We start from the raw sequence: 13,604 nt of genomic DNA, 5'->3' as shown, positions 1-13,604 counted from the left end.
TTACACACGCCTATGTCTAATGTGTAACAGTTGGAAGTTTCATGGTTGTATGTCTGTTAGTTATTGTTCAGTGCTGTATTGAGTAGAACATTGTGTCTTACAGTTTGCGAATTTCGAGTTGGCAGAGTTCGAGGAGCAACGCGTGTGCATTAAATTTTGCGTGAAGCTCAAGAAAACCTTTATACAGACACAGAAAATTATGAAGGAAACCTAGGGTGATGAGTGGTTAAGCAGTACTCGATGTTACGAATGTTTCACACAGTTTAATGGCTCTGAGCACTATGGGACTTAACATCTGAGGTCATCAGTCCCCTAGGACTTAGAACTACTTAAACCTAACTAACCTCAGGACATCACACACACCCATGCCCGACGCAGGATTCGAACCTGCGACCGTAGCGGTCGCGCGGTTCCAGACTGTAGCGCCTAGAACCGCTCGGTCACTCTGGCCGGCTCACACGGTTTAAAAATGGCCGGACGGAAGTTAAAAGCGACTCTCGTTCAGGACGCCCTTCGGCATCTACCGATTACGCTCACGTTACGTACGTCAACGGAATTGTGCGTGTCAGTCGAAGGCTGACTGTCCGAGAGATTGCAGAAGAATGTGACATTTCAGTTGGATCATGTCATGAAATCCTGACACGGCATCTTGGAATGCATCGTGCTGCCGCCAAACGTCCCACGGCTCATGAGTCGAGACCAGAAAGACCTTCACCTCGCAATTTGTGAAGAGCTTTTGCATCGCACAAATGAGAACGATATGTTCCTTAAGAGAATCATCACTGATTCGTCCAAATGATCTAGGAACATGTAATCAATACCAACAAAACGAGCAACTTCATTCACTGAGTGGTCATGAGTACCCCCTAACACGATTGCCCCTTTCTGCCATTTGTCTTACTCTGTCAGTGCCATATAACTGACTGGTGCACGCGCGTGCGCGCGAGTTACGTCATCCGTGGAGGGTCACATGACCCACAGTTGTCCACAGCGCTCCATAGTTGTCAGTGTACTCTTTTAGGGGTGGGGGTGAAGGGTGGGGGGAGGTCAATACTATGTCCGGAGAGCTTAGATGCAGTGGTGGAAGTAGTTTCCAAACCGTTCACAGGATCGTGAGTATGCCAATGAAGGATCATTATGTTCGGTGGACGTCTGCTACAGCTTAAGCCACAGTTCTCTTGACGTCGTTTAGACAGGTGCAATCGAAATACTGACAGTTTCAATGTTTAAGGGACAAATCTCACCTGAAATAAATTACGCTTTAGGAAAAAGTGCAACTAGCGTCAAGCTTTTTTGAAATCATTTTGTTGTACCACTATTATTAGTTTCGGGCCTGAGCTCATCGTCAGATGGCAGTGTTGATTCTTTGCAAGGTTTAAATTTGTGTCTTGATGAACAACCCTCCTTTACGTTTTCTTTTACAATCCACATTGATCAATGAACTGGACTAAATTTTTATTTAGGTCGTCCAAAATGAAAAAAAAGAAAATTGCAACTGAAGTAGCTGATGAAGGAAAATACCGCAAACATGGAGATTAATTATTGCTCACCCTGCAACACAAAAACCAGATTACAGAAATGACTAGTTGCGTACTCCTCTTACCATTCTATACTCTCTCAAAACAGAGGACATGGCATGGGAAAGCCACTCGTACAAACGTCGTCCCATAACAAGAGTGGAGAAAGCGACGAAATTGGCAGTATAAGGGTAAATTGTCACGACGAAAGCAGCGAAGGTCTTGGTGCAACTCTCCTCACAGAGATTGGGGCGGCGGCTGACATAGCTTTCCCCTTTGACAATGACTAATCTTTTATGGTGAGCTGTGTCACTCAGACCTAGGTGTTCCTGTTTGAAGTCAACTTTATAACCCCAGTAACGGAAGACGTTCTCAGTGCCTACTATATGTCACAAATTGGATGCTACAGGGACAGCCATTAAGAGATAACTGGACGCTTGCATGTTAACTACCCTGACGCTAGTGTGGCACGGAGTTCATGGTTTTTAAGGAGCAGAAGTGGGTAAGCCGCGTTAAGCACGCTTTCCCCCCAGGGCACACTTCTGTTGTCCTCGTCTCTTGCCGTGACGCCAGGTGCTCCGCCGAGAGTGCTTTACGCGAGGAAAGCCGCCTTCGCCGTTCCCGCTGCCGGCGTCTTTAAGCGGTACTCTGAAAGAACACTCGTTACGAGAAAGCGAAGCAAAGTCATTATCGCCCTGTTACGGTATCTGCGCCGTTCCTACAAAGCCTTTCAGGACGTAGCGCGCACTGAGAGGTTAAAAGAGCGTGCCGAGCAGAGACTAACTCGGATCTTGATTATTTGCAAACTTTACACACACCAGCCAACGGCCTTGCCGCAGTGGTAACACTGGTTCCCGTCAGACCACTGAAGTTAAGCGCTGTCGGGCTGGGCTAGCACTTGAATGGGTGACCACCAGGTCTGCCGAGCGCTGTTGATAAGCGGGGTGCACTCAGCCCTTGTGAGGCAAACTGAGGAGCTATTTGACTGAGAAGTAGCGGCTCCGGCCTCGGAAACTGACATGCGGCCGGGAGAGCGGTGTGCTGACCACTTGCCCCCTCCACATCCGCATCCAGTGACGCCTGTGGTCTGAGGATGACACGGCGGTCGGTCGGTACCGTTGGGCCTTCATGGCCTGTTCGAGAGGAGTTTACACACTCCATGCTAGATCCTATGAACAATCTAAGAACTTCTCTGCCGCACGGCGTGGCCGCGCGTCTTGAGGCGCCATGTCACGGATAGCGCGGCCCCTCCAAAAAAATGGTTCAAATGGCTCTGAGCACTATGGGACTCAACATCTTAGGTCATAAGTCCCCTAGAACTTAGAACTACTTAAACCTAACTAACCTAAGGACATCACACACACCCATGCCCGAGGCAGGATTCGAACCTGCGACCGTAGCAGTCCCGCGGTTCCGGACTGCAGCGCCAGAACCGCTAGACCACCGCGGCCGGCGCGGCCCCTCCCGCAGGAGGTTCAAGTCCTTCCTCGGTCATGGATGTGTGTGTTGTTCTTAGCATACATTAGTTTAAGTAGTGTGTAAATCTAGGGACCGATGAAAATGGTTCAAATGACTCTGAGCACTATGGGACTTAACATTTTAGGTCATCAGTCCCCTAGAACTTAGAACTACTTAAACCTAACTAACCTAAGGACATCACACACATCCATGCCCGAGGCAGGATTCGAACCTGCGACCGTAGCAGTCCCGCGGTTTCGGACTGCAGCGCCTAGAACCGCACGGCCACCGCGGCCGGCTAGGGACCGATGACCTCAGCGGTTTGGTTCCTTAGGAATTCACGCACTTACTTACTTACTCTTTGGTGCTACCGCAGATGTAGGGCCTTGGTCTCTCTGATGATCACACCCGAATCCTGACGATTTTCTGCTCGTTCCCTTCATATCCTGTCTCCAGTCTTTCTCAAATCATTTTCCACATCCTCCAGCCATCATTTCCGGGTCCCTTTGCTCCTTTTGCCACCTGGCTTTCCTGTGTAAACCTTTTTGACAGCTCGATCCTCCGAGATTCGCTCTACATGGCCCAGCCATCGTCATCTGTTACACTGAATTTCAGTTACCAAGTCAGGATTTCTATACAGTTCTTCCAATGCCTTGTTTCTCCTTATCCTCCATTGCCCCACCTACACAAGGCTCCAAAAATCTTTCTTAATATTTTCCTCTCCCATCTTCTCAAGAGCTCTTCTTCTGCTACAGTCATTGTCCATGTTCCTGAGCCATACATTACCACCGGTCTTATGACTGTTCGATAGACAGTCACTTTAGATTTTCTGCTCAAACTACGTGACTGAAGGATCTTGATCAGTGTCCAGTAAGCCCCCCTTTGAATATTTTTATGAACTTCACTCCGTTTTGACCACCACAAAACTTGTATCGCGTAGCTTGACGAATAAGAACTGCTAACAGAAAGAGTGCCGGGTGTTCATCGCTCCGGCGGTTTGACATGACAGATAAACTCCAGTGGAAGGCTCTGCAAGAGAGACGCTTAGTAGCTCGGTACGGGCTTTTGTTGAAATTTCGAGAACATACCTTCACCGAGGAGGCAAGCAGTATATTGCTCCCTCCTGCCGTATACCTCGCGAAGAGACCATGAGGATAAAATCAGGGAGATTAGAGCCCACAGATTTAATTTGCCAAGAAAAGAATGACTTGTTATTCCTTGTCTTCCTTCAGTTTTTACCCTGCCTGAAAACTGAAAGTAGCGGTACACCATATCTGATATTAAATATGAAATTTATCTCTCCTCCTACAAAATGATATTGGTTAGCTCTGGTGTAATCTGAGTCACTCTGTTTTTCTACTGAAATTTTAATACATATGTAAAACATTTCCTCGGCTGCTGGTAACAAATGCTTTAATTTCCACTAGCAGTTACGTTCTTTAAACATTTTCAGGTGACAGATGGGTCTGACTTAACCGAATGCTTTGGTACATATGGAAACAGTTTCAGTTGCATGTGGCTTTACACCAAGCCCCATGATAGAATAATAGCGAATACAAATGCCACTACAGTGCCACGAGGAGGAAGAACCAAGCGGAATGGTGACAGCTATGCATCGTACCTGTCCACAAGCAAGTAGCAAAGAACATTGCTTGTTGGTGTACGTAGCCGGTAGTGGAAATACAAGTACACTACTTCTTCACGGGAAGTGAGTTGATGCTTTACACTCACTGAAGAGCCAAAGAAACGGGTGCACCTGCCTAATATCCTGTAGGGCCCCTGCGAGGACACAGAAGTGCCGCAACACCACGTGGCATGGAGTCGACTAATGCCTGAATCCGTAAGAGTACGTGGGGGTGGAGATTTCTGAACACCACGTTGCAAAGCATCCCAGATATGCTCAATAATGTTCATGTCTGGGGAGTTTGGTGGCCAGCGGAAATGTTTAAATTCAGAAGAGTGTTCCTGGTGCCACTCTGTAGCAATTCTGGACGTGTCGGGTGTCGCATTGTCCTGTTGGAATTGTCCAAGTCCGTCGGAATGCAAAATGGACACGAATGGATGCAGGTGGTCAAACAGAATGATTACGTACGTGTCACCTGTCAGAGTCGCATCTGACTATCAGGGGTCCCATGTCACTCCAATTCCACACGTCCCACACCATTACAGACCCTCCACCAGCTTGTGCAGTCCCCTGCTGACATGCAGGGCGCATGGATTCATGAGGTTGTGTCCATACCCGTAAACGTCCATCACCTCGATACAATTTGGAATGACACTCGTCCGACCCGGCAACATGTTTCCAGTCATCAATGTCGGTGTTGACGGGCTCTGGCCAGGGGTTAAGCTTCACGTCGTGCAGTCATCAACGTTACAGGAGTGGGCCTTCGGCTTCGAAAACCCATATCGATGATGTTTCGTTGAATGGTTTGCACGCTGACACTTGATGGTCCAGCACTGGAGCAATTTGCGGAAAGGTTGCACTTCTGTCACGTTGAACGATTCTCCTCAGTCGTCGTCAGTCCCGTTCTTGCAGGATCTTTTTCCGACCGCATTGATATCGGAGATTTGAAGTTTTACTGTATTCCTGATATTCACGGTAGTCTTGTGTAATGGTCGTGCGGGAAAAATTCCATCGCTACCTCAGAGATGCTGTGTCCCAACTCTCGTGCGCCGACTATAACACCACGATCAGACTCACTTAAATCTTGATAACCTGCCGTTGTAGCAGTAGTAACCGATCTAACAACTGCGCCTGACACTTCTTGTCTTAATATAGGCGTTGCCGATTGCATCGCCTTATTATGAGTTTACATATCTCTTTATTTGAATACGCACGCCCATACCAGTTTCGTTGGCGCTTCAGTGTATGAGAGATAAATGACACAAAATAATTACATACCTTTCACCACAAATGTTCCCTCGTATCAGTCATTTTTTTTTTTCGATTGTAGCCGAGTTACTTTAAATGGCTGAAATGAAAGTGGGAATCGACCTGATACTAGTAAGAAAGACAGGATTCCAGCCTGCTATACGAAAACAAGCATCCCACTTCACCCGTATCTTTTTTTTCCAGCTTCTGCACCCATTTGTATACCTTCGGCTTGTGAAACGGACGAATGCCAGACTGCTGAATCGGGTGCTCGGGATTCCTCCATGGCTCCTACGCACACCGCGATGTCGCCGCAGATTTCTCCGTAGCGACACCACCTCGACACAAAGGACACTCGAGGTCGGCAAGGAGGACACGGTCGCGGATTGAAGCAGACACAATGGGCGTGCAGGCCATCGGAATTGTAAATCCGCAGTGCCTGACCGCGAATAGAGTGGGTGCAGCCGACACCTGCGGCGGCGCGCCCAGCGCATGGAATGCGCACGCGTGCGCAGCCGCCGTCTAACGGTGGGCGCAACTCTCACCGGCTTACTGCACGAGCTCTCCGTACGTTCCGTGAATCTGCTCGAAAGTGAGAGCGTCAAGTATGTCACTGTGGGTTTTGAGTGTTCAGCTGGACAATACGCTGTCTAAAACACCAATTCACAAGCAATAGTTCTTAGTAGTCAACCCTCTACGTAAGACATTCGTCACAAGGCGTGGTTCACACTGTGATACACGCTCCAATGAAGACCGCGCGACCTCACGCTTTCGGTGCGGTGCACGGTTTCCCACTGGGATGAAGCGATATGCGATGCGACAAGACAGCAAGAATCACGTTTCAATTTCGGTTGCAATAATGAGCCCTTCTGAAGAGGACATTATTGGAGCTTCTCAGTGCTTAAAGCGCTATAAATGTCAAACTTTGAGCTTTCTAGTGAGGACTTTCAACACGAAATATTCCGCGAGTTCTACGGAATGAATCCAGACAGTTTCCACTTTTTTCAGGAACTAGCGTCAGCTACTCTGAGGAAGCAGCACACACATTTTCGACGTGTTACTTCTCCTGTCATTGCGATGTAAGGTAAGATGATGAAATTGTTTGATGTTAAAAATGCTCCCATGAAAAAAAAGCCGCCTTGAAAAGTTTATTTTTTGTTAAGACTGCTTAGTAAAGTACTTAACTCAGGTGCTAGATATTGAAACGCGTATGTACTCGATGGCAGCGATGGCGAGGCATGATAAAATCTTTGACCAGAGAGTTACTAGTCTGCGCTTGACTGCGCGAGAGTTGCAGTTCAGTTGCGAGTAGTAGCGCGAGAGTGCAGTTGCGGTCGAGTCGCAGTAGAGTTCAGTTGCATGTAGGGAGTTAGCTTTTGTGTGAGGAGTCGGCGGGCGTCGACATGGCACTCTGGTCAAGATTCACGACAAGGTATATTTTTTAATAAGGTAATGAAGCAGCATTGTGCACATCTGATAATGTAATGTAAATTAACTAACTAATTTGTTCAAGAATTGCCCCAATAACAATTCTGTTTTTTAAAGCAACCATTTTTAACAAAGAATCCTTTTTTGAAAGAATATTTCCGTTACAATTCCTTAAAGAAAAGTTTCCCTTAAATTCAAACTTTTTGCAATCCATTTCCTTCGAGCTATGGCTAAAAATAAGAGCAGATGCAGTTTTACTGAGGTAAGAGTTTGAGTTTAATTATTGAACAGGGCCCTAAGATCGACATTTCGGTCTAATTGCGTTTTCATTGTCACTGAGATTTTATTATCACTGAATTGACTTTCATTTTGTGGGGAGCTTACACCAGGGTCAGATTGCTATTATATTTTCATTTAATTGTCATTGTCTTTAAATTTAATTGCTGTGAGGTTACACTAGGTTCTATTTCTAGTCACATTTAAAATATTGACTTTAAATTTCTCTGGGGAGGTTACAATATACACTGCCGGAAAAAATTAATACACCTGGAAAGACGACGTCGATTTTGATCAGATGGCGGCATGTCCCACCAGGGGGATAGTAGATATACACTACTGGCCATTAAAATTGCTACACCACGAAGATGACGTGCTACAGACGCAAAAAGTAACAGACAGGAAGAAGATGCTGTGATATGCAAACGATTAGCTTTTCAGAGCATTCACACAACGTTGGCGCCGGTGGCGACACCTACAACGTTCTGACATGAGGAACGTTTCCAACCGATTTCTCATACACCAACAGCAATTGACCGGCGTTGCCTGGTGAAACGTTGTTGTTGTTGTGATGCCTCGTGTAAGGAGGAGAAATGCGTACCATCACGTTTCCGCCTTTGATAAAGGTAGGATTGTAGCCTAACGCAGTTGCGGTGTATCGTATCGTGACATTGCTGCTTGCGTTGGTCGAGATCCAATGACTGTTAGCAGAATATGGAATCGGTGGGTTCAGGAGGGTAATACGGAACGCCGTGCTGGATCGCAACGGCCTCGGATCCCAACGGCCTCGTATCACTAGCAGTCGAGATGACAGGCATCTTATCCGCATGGCTGTAACGGAACGTGCAGCCACGTCCTGATCCCTGAGTCAACAGATGGGGACGTTTGCAAGACAACAACCATCTGCACGAACAGTTCGACGACGTTTGCAGCAGCATGGACTATCAGTTCGGAGACCATAGCTGCGGTTACCCTTGACGCTGCATCACAGACAGGAGCGCCTGCGATGGTGTACTCAACGACGAACCTGGGTGCACGAATGGCAAAACGTTATTTTTTCGGATGAATCCAGGTTCTGTTTACAGTATCATGATGGTCGCATCCTTGTTTGGCGACATCGTGGTGAATGCACATTGGAAGCGTGTATCCGTCATCGCGATACTGGCGTATCATCCGGGGTGATGTTATGGGGTGCCATTGGCTACACGTCTCTGTCACCTCTTGGTCTCATTGACGACACTTTGAACTGTGGACGTTACATTTCAGACGTGTTACGATCCGTGATTCTACCCCTCATTCGATCCCTGCGAAACCCTACATTTCAGCAGGATAATTCACGACCGCATGTTGCAGGTCCTGTACGGGCCTTTCTGTATAGAGAAAATGTTCGACTGCTGCCCTGGCCAGGACATTCTCCAGATCTCTCAACAATTGAAAACGTCTGGTCAATGGTGGCCGAGCAACTGGCTCATCACAATACGCCAGTCACTACTCTTGATGAACTGTGGTATCGTGTTGAAGCTGCATGGGCAGCTGTACCTGTACACGCCATCCAAGCTCTGTTTGCCTCAATGCCCAGGCGTATCAAGGCCGTTATTACGGCCAGAGGTGGTTGTTCTGGGTACTGATTTCTCAGGATCTATGCACCCAAATTACGTGAAAATGTAATCACATGTTAGTTCTAGTATAACGTATTATTTGTCCAATGAATACCCGTTTATCGTCTGCATTTCTTCTTGGTGTGCAATTTTAATGGCCAGTAGTGTACTAATAATGGATTCAACGTGGCCGCCAACAGGTAGCGTAGTGGCATAGCGACCAGTGCGCAGTCTGTGTCTACCCCTTAACGGCGAATGCTCACAGCCCGAAAGCTCTATGTAGTGCAAACGTGTGAAGCAAGCAGGCAACTATGCCACGGAGACGCATTCTTGCTTCCTACGGCCAACCGAGCAAATTTGGAAGGGGTCAAATTGTGGTCTTCCGAGTGGCGGGATGGCTCTTTTGGAGAACTGCCAGAAGTTGGACGTGCTGCGTCATTTGTGCAACGACGCTGCTATCAGTGGTCACGTGAACATTCTGATACCCGTAGACGAGGTTCTGGACGTCGACGCAGCACATATGCCCACCAGGATCGTCGTATTGTACGGACGGCAGTGGCAGATCGTACAGCTACCACAGCACAGATAAGAGGGCTTGTGAGCTCAGCCGTGTCAGCACGAACTGTTGCGAACAGTTAGCAGTGGGGTACGGACTCGCTCACCTCTTGCCCGTCTTCCACTAGCGGCACACCACCGTAGTGCACGGCTCGATTCGTGCCGTCAGAGTATCACTTGGAAGATTAAACGACTCGCCACGGTCTTCAGAGATGAAGACCATGTATGTCTGTCTGCATGCAACAGACGGTCTGTTGCGCGTACGACATCGACCTGGTGAGTGCTGCCTCGTAGAGTGCATTCGTCCAATTCAGACTGACCCAACCCCAGGCCTTATCTTCCGGAGTGCGATAAGCAACAACTCTCGTTCACCTTTGGAGGATACGCTAACCAGCGCTCGGTACTTGAAGAACCTTGTTAGATCCGTTCTTTTGCGGCAACACGCTAATGCTCACCCACACGCCTCCCGTGAAACCCCAAGTCCCCTGTAGAACGTCCAGAAACTTCTCTGTCCAGCACGATCTCCGGACTTGCATCCAGTCCAGATGAGATGAGATGAGATGAGAAGTGACTCGTGCGATTCATCAATCAAGAGCTCTTACAGAACTACGTGAACAGGTCGAGCAGGCATGAAATAACATATCACTGGACAGAATTCGCAATCTGTACTATCGACTACATGCCAGAGTCACAGCGGTTGTACTACCGCCCGTGGACTCTACATCACGTACTAGTATGGGGGTCTCAGCATTGGTCGCTACTGGTATCCCAGAACCGCTTGTGCTGCTGATCTATAAATGTAAATATTTTATGTACTCCTTATGCAGCGTTGCCACAATAAATCTTCACTGAAATGGAAACCTCTAAAATGTGTACTTTTTTTTTCTCGGCTGTGTTCAAATAATGGTTACAAATCAATAAACGTAGGATAATATTTCTGCAACTGTTCTGTTATGCAAAGTAGTATACGATTCAACTGGAGGACCAGAAGAAACGTTGCAGAATTTGACGCGAGGTCAGTCACAACCAGTGGTGTACCAGTGGTTGGTGAACACTGTGTACGGGCAGACAGTGTATTTGAAGAAACGGAAGAGGCCCATGATGATAAAAATCCCGACATGTCCTCCTCGGCTTCATCCAGCTGCTCATTCAGAAGTGACAAGAATTTAGCTTTCACATTACTTTCACACTTGTCACAAAGTTTCCTGAAATCAAGGAGCACAGGCTGAAAAAAAAAATCCAGTCAGCAATATCAGCTGAAGAATCCCATTGTATTTCCATTTCAGTCCTTTTTTTCTGTCTTCGGCTTGTATCGGCAGCATACAAAAAAAGAGAAACAGGAGGCAGCTCCGCACTCGCATAGCCAGGCGGCCGTTGCATCGCGTACATCACGTAACTGCCAACCTCGTTGTGGAGAACCTCCAATACGTACCGTGCATTTACTCGAGAAAGGAAAGAGGTACCGTTCTCCTTCCACCGTTAAAAACAATTTTGATATTTTAGCTGTATTTCGTAGACAGCAAAACCGGTCAAACGTAAATTGGCCAGGGACTACATTCTTCACTGCAAAATTTTCAAAGTGTGCCTGGTGATTTACTTATTTGTGATGATCACAATAACTGTGGGCAATAACAAAATGAAAACCAGTTAATTACCAAGCTGCGATGTCACGCTGTAAGACGTGGAAAGATCAGCTTTTTTTCTGAGCACTTTCCTCAAAATTCAGTGGGAAAGTCTGCACAGCAGAGAACATGCGCAAATATCGAAACAGTGGTTTTTAATTCTTTGCGCAAAAAAGTGAAACTCTGTTGAGACTAAGTACAGAGATGGCTATAGCTTTGCCTCATCTATATAAAGCAGTTTACTTAAGGCACATCGGATGGCACGAAATTTCCCTCGCCATGTATTGTACAAGTTGAGTGGAGAGACTGGCACTCCATGTGTAACGTCCCCTTAGAAAAATTATGAAAGACTGTGCTAGTAAACTTCTACGTTATTTGATACAAAGACAGCTGAGTGAAAGTGAACGTACTCAGACAGTTCTCTCTACTTATTCTGATCATCACTAAAATGACACAATATTTTTTAGCGCAACGCAATCTGACTTTCAGTAATCCCTACAAAAGAATGGTCCTGACTAACAATAACCCATACCTTTCATGAATCATTTACCTCACAAAAATCTTCGTTACTCGAACTACTGCAATACAGCGAGCGCCAATACTGCCAGGTAAATAAAAGATTCTAACTACTGAAGGCGCTAACTACGGATAGGCATAGTTAGCAAATGAAAGATTTTGACAGAGAACAAACAATGTTTTTACCTTAATAGTATTCAAAAGTCATCATATATATATATATATATATATATATATATATATATATATATATATATATATATATATGATGAAAGGAAAACGATGCGCGTTCACGCTTGGTGACAGCCACTTTGCTAATATTGCTAACTGCATGTTGTTCTTGTTGTGGTCTTCAGTCCAGAGCCTGGTTTAATGCAGCTCTCCATGCAACTCTATCCTGTGCAACCTTCTTCATCTTCCAGTACGTACTGCAACTTACATCATTCTGAATCTGCTTAGTGTATTCATCTCTTGGTCTCCCTCTACGACTTTTACCCTCCGCGCTGCCCTCCAGTACTAAATTGGTGATCCCTTGATGCCTCAGAGCATGTCCTACCAAACGATCCCTTCTTCTGGTCAAGTTGTGCCACAAACTCCTCTTCTCCCCAATTCTATTCAATACCTCCTTATTAGTTATGTGATCTACCCATCTAATCTTCAGAATTCTTCTGTAGCACCACATTTCGGAAGCTTCTATTCTCTTCTTGTCCAAACTATTTATCGTCATGTTTCACTTCCATACATGGCTACACTCCATACAAATACTTTCAGGAACGACTTCCTGACACTTAAATCTATACTCGATGTTAACAAATTACTCTTCTTCAGAAACGCTTGCCTTGCCATCGCCAATTTCCTTTTTCTGGCGGAAACAAGTCCAGATCGTGCGCTTATAGTAACCTCTCAAAATTCTGGCATCTCTCTCTCCGCATCCACTACTGCTGGCGGCTCACCTCCAACTGCACAACACTACGCGCTGTTCACATCCAACTGCCCAACAATACACAAGGGAATATTCCACCAATGAGTCCAACCAGCCACAGACTGCACACAGCGCAGTCAGTGATTTTCATACAGAGCGCTACGTGGCGTTACCAACATAAAAACCTAAACAGCCTACTGACACGTGTTGCGCCGAGCGACGCGACAGAGAAACGTGTCGGTGACGTATCGCTTTCGCCCGACTGGGAACCAGTCAGGCTGCTTTACAGCGTTTTATGACTCCAGCGATGCAGGTTGTTTCTTGCGCTGTATCGGGAGTAGCGTTGCATATGGTATAGCATCGCCTCAGCGTGAACCGCGTCTAAGATTAGCAGCAGAACGCAGAACGTTCTATTGAACTAGCGTAAAATATTGTACTGTACAACATTCCCAAATTTCGCCATAATCACTGCAACCATCATCAACAATTAAACTATCTCTGATTTGATACATCAGCAAACATCTGTCCCTGTCCACTTTTTATTTAGGCTATCGATCTGTCTTCTCGGTTGTTGTTGTGTAAACGTCACCGCTGACTTTGGTGTTCTGCTTTTTTACGTTCATATTACATGCTATCTCCATTTGATCCTGTACTTCATCATTTCTTCCTTTAAAATTGACGTGTCTAATTCTTTCCTGTTATCTTGATACCTCTTCCAGTCAAGTCATGAGTAACCAGTTACTGCTCTCAGCTATCTCACGTTTGAACTTTATATCCTTTTGATCTGTCGTTCTCTTCGTGTCCAAAGCTCACATCCGTAGAAGGACGACGGTACTGCCA

At 46.3% G+C, this 13,604-nt stretch overlaps 1 protein-coding gene and 1 pseudogene across 3 annotated transcripts in view; one reads left to right on the top strand and one right to left on the bottom strand.

Annotated features, from left to right (window-relative positions):
• LOC126263750 (uncharacterized) overlaps window positions 1–13,604 on the bottom strand; it is a 498,031-nt gene that overhangs the window by 160,322 nt on the left and 324,105 nt on the right. The gene's annotated exons all lie outside the window — the stretch shown is intronic.
• On the top strand, window positions 2,338–2,455 carry LOC126191931 (5S ribosomal RNA; annotated as a pseudogene).

Source organism: Schistocerca nitens, chromosome 6, assembly GCF_023898315.1.
Source record: "Schistocerca nitens isolate TAMUIC-IGC-003100 chromosome 6, iqSchNite1.1, whole genome shotgun sequence".
Classification (NCBI taxonomy): domain Eukaryota; kingdom Metazoa; phylum Arthropoda; class Insecta; order Orthoptera; family Acrididae; genus Schistocerca; species Schistocerca nitens.
Note: the sequence above shows the minus strand (reverse complement) of the source record. Positions and strands in the feature narration are given on the sequence as shown.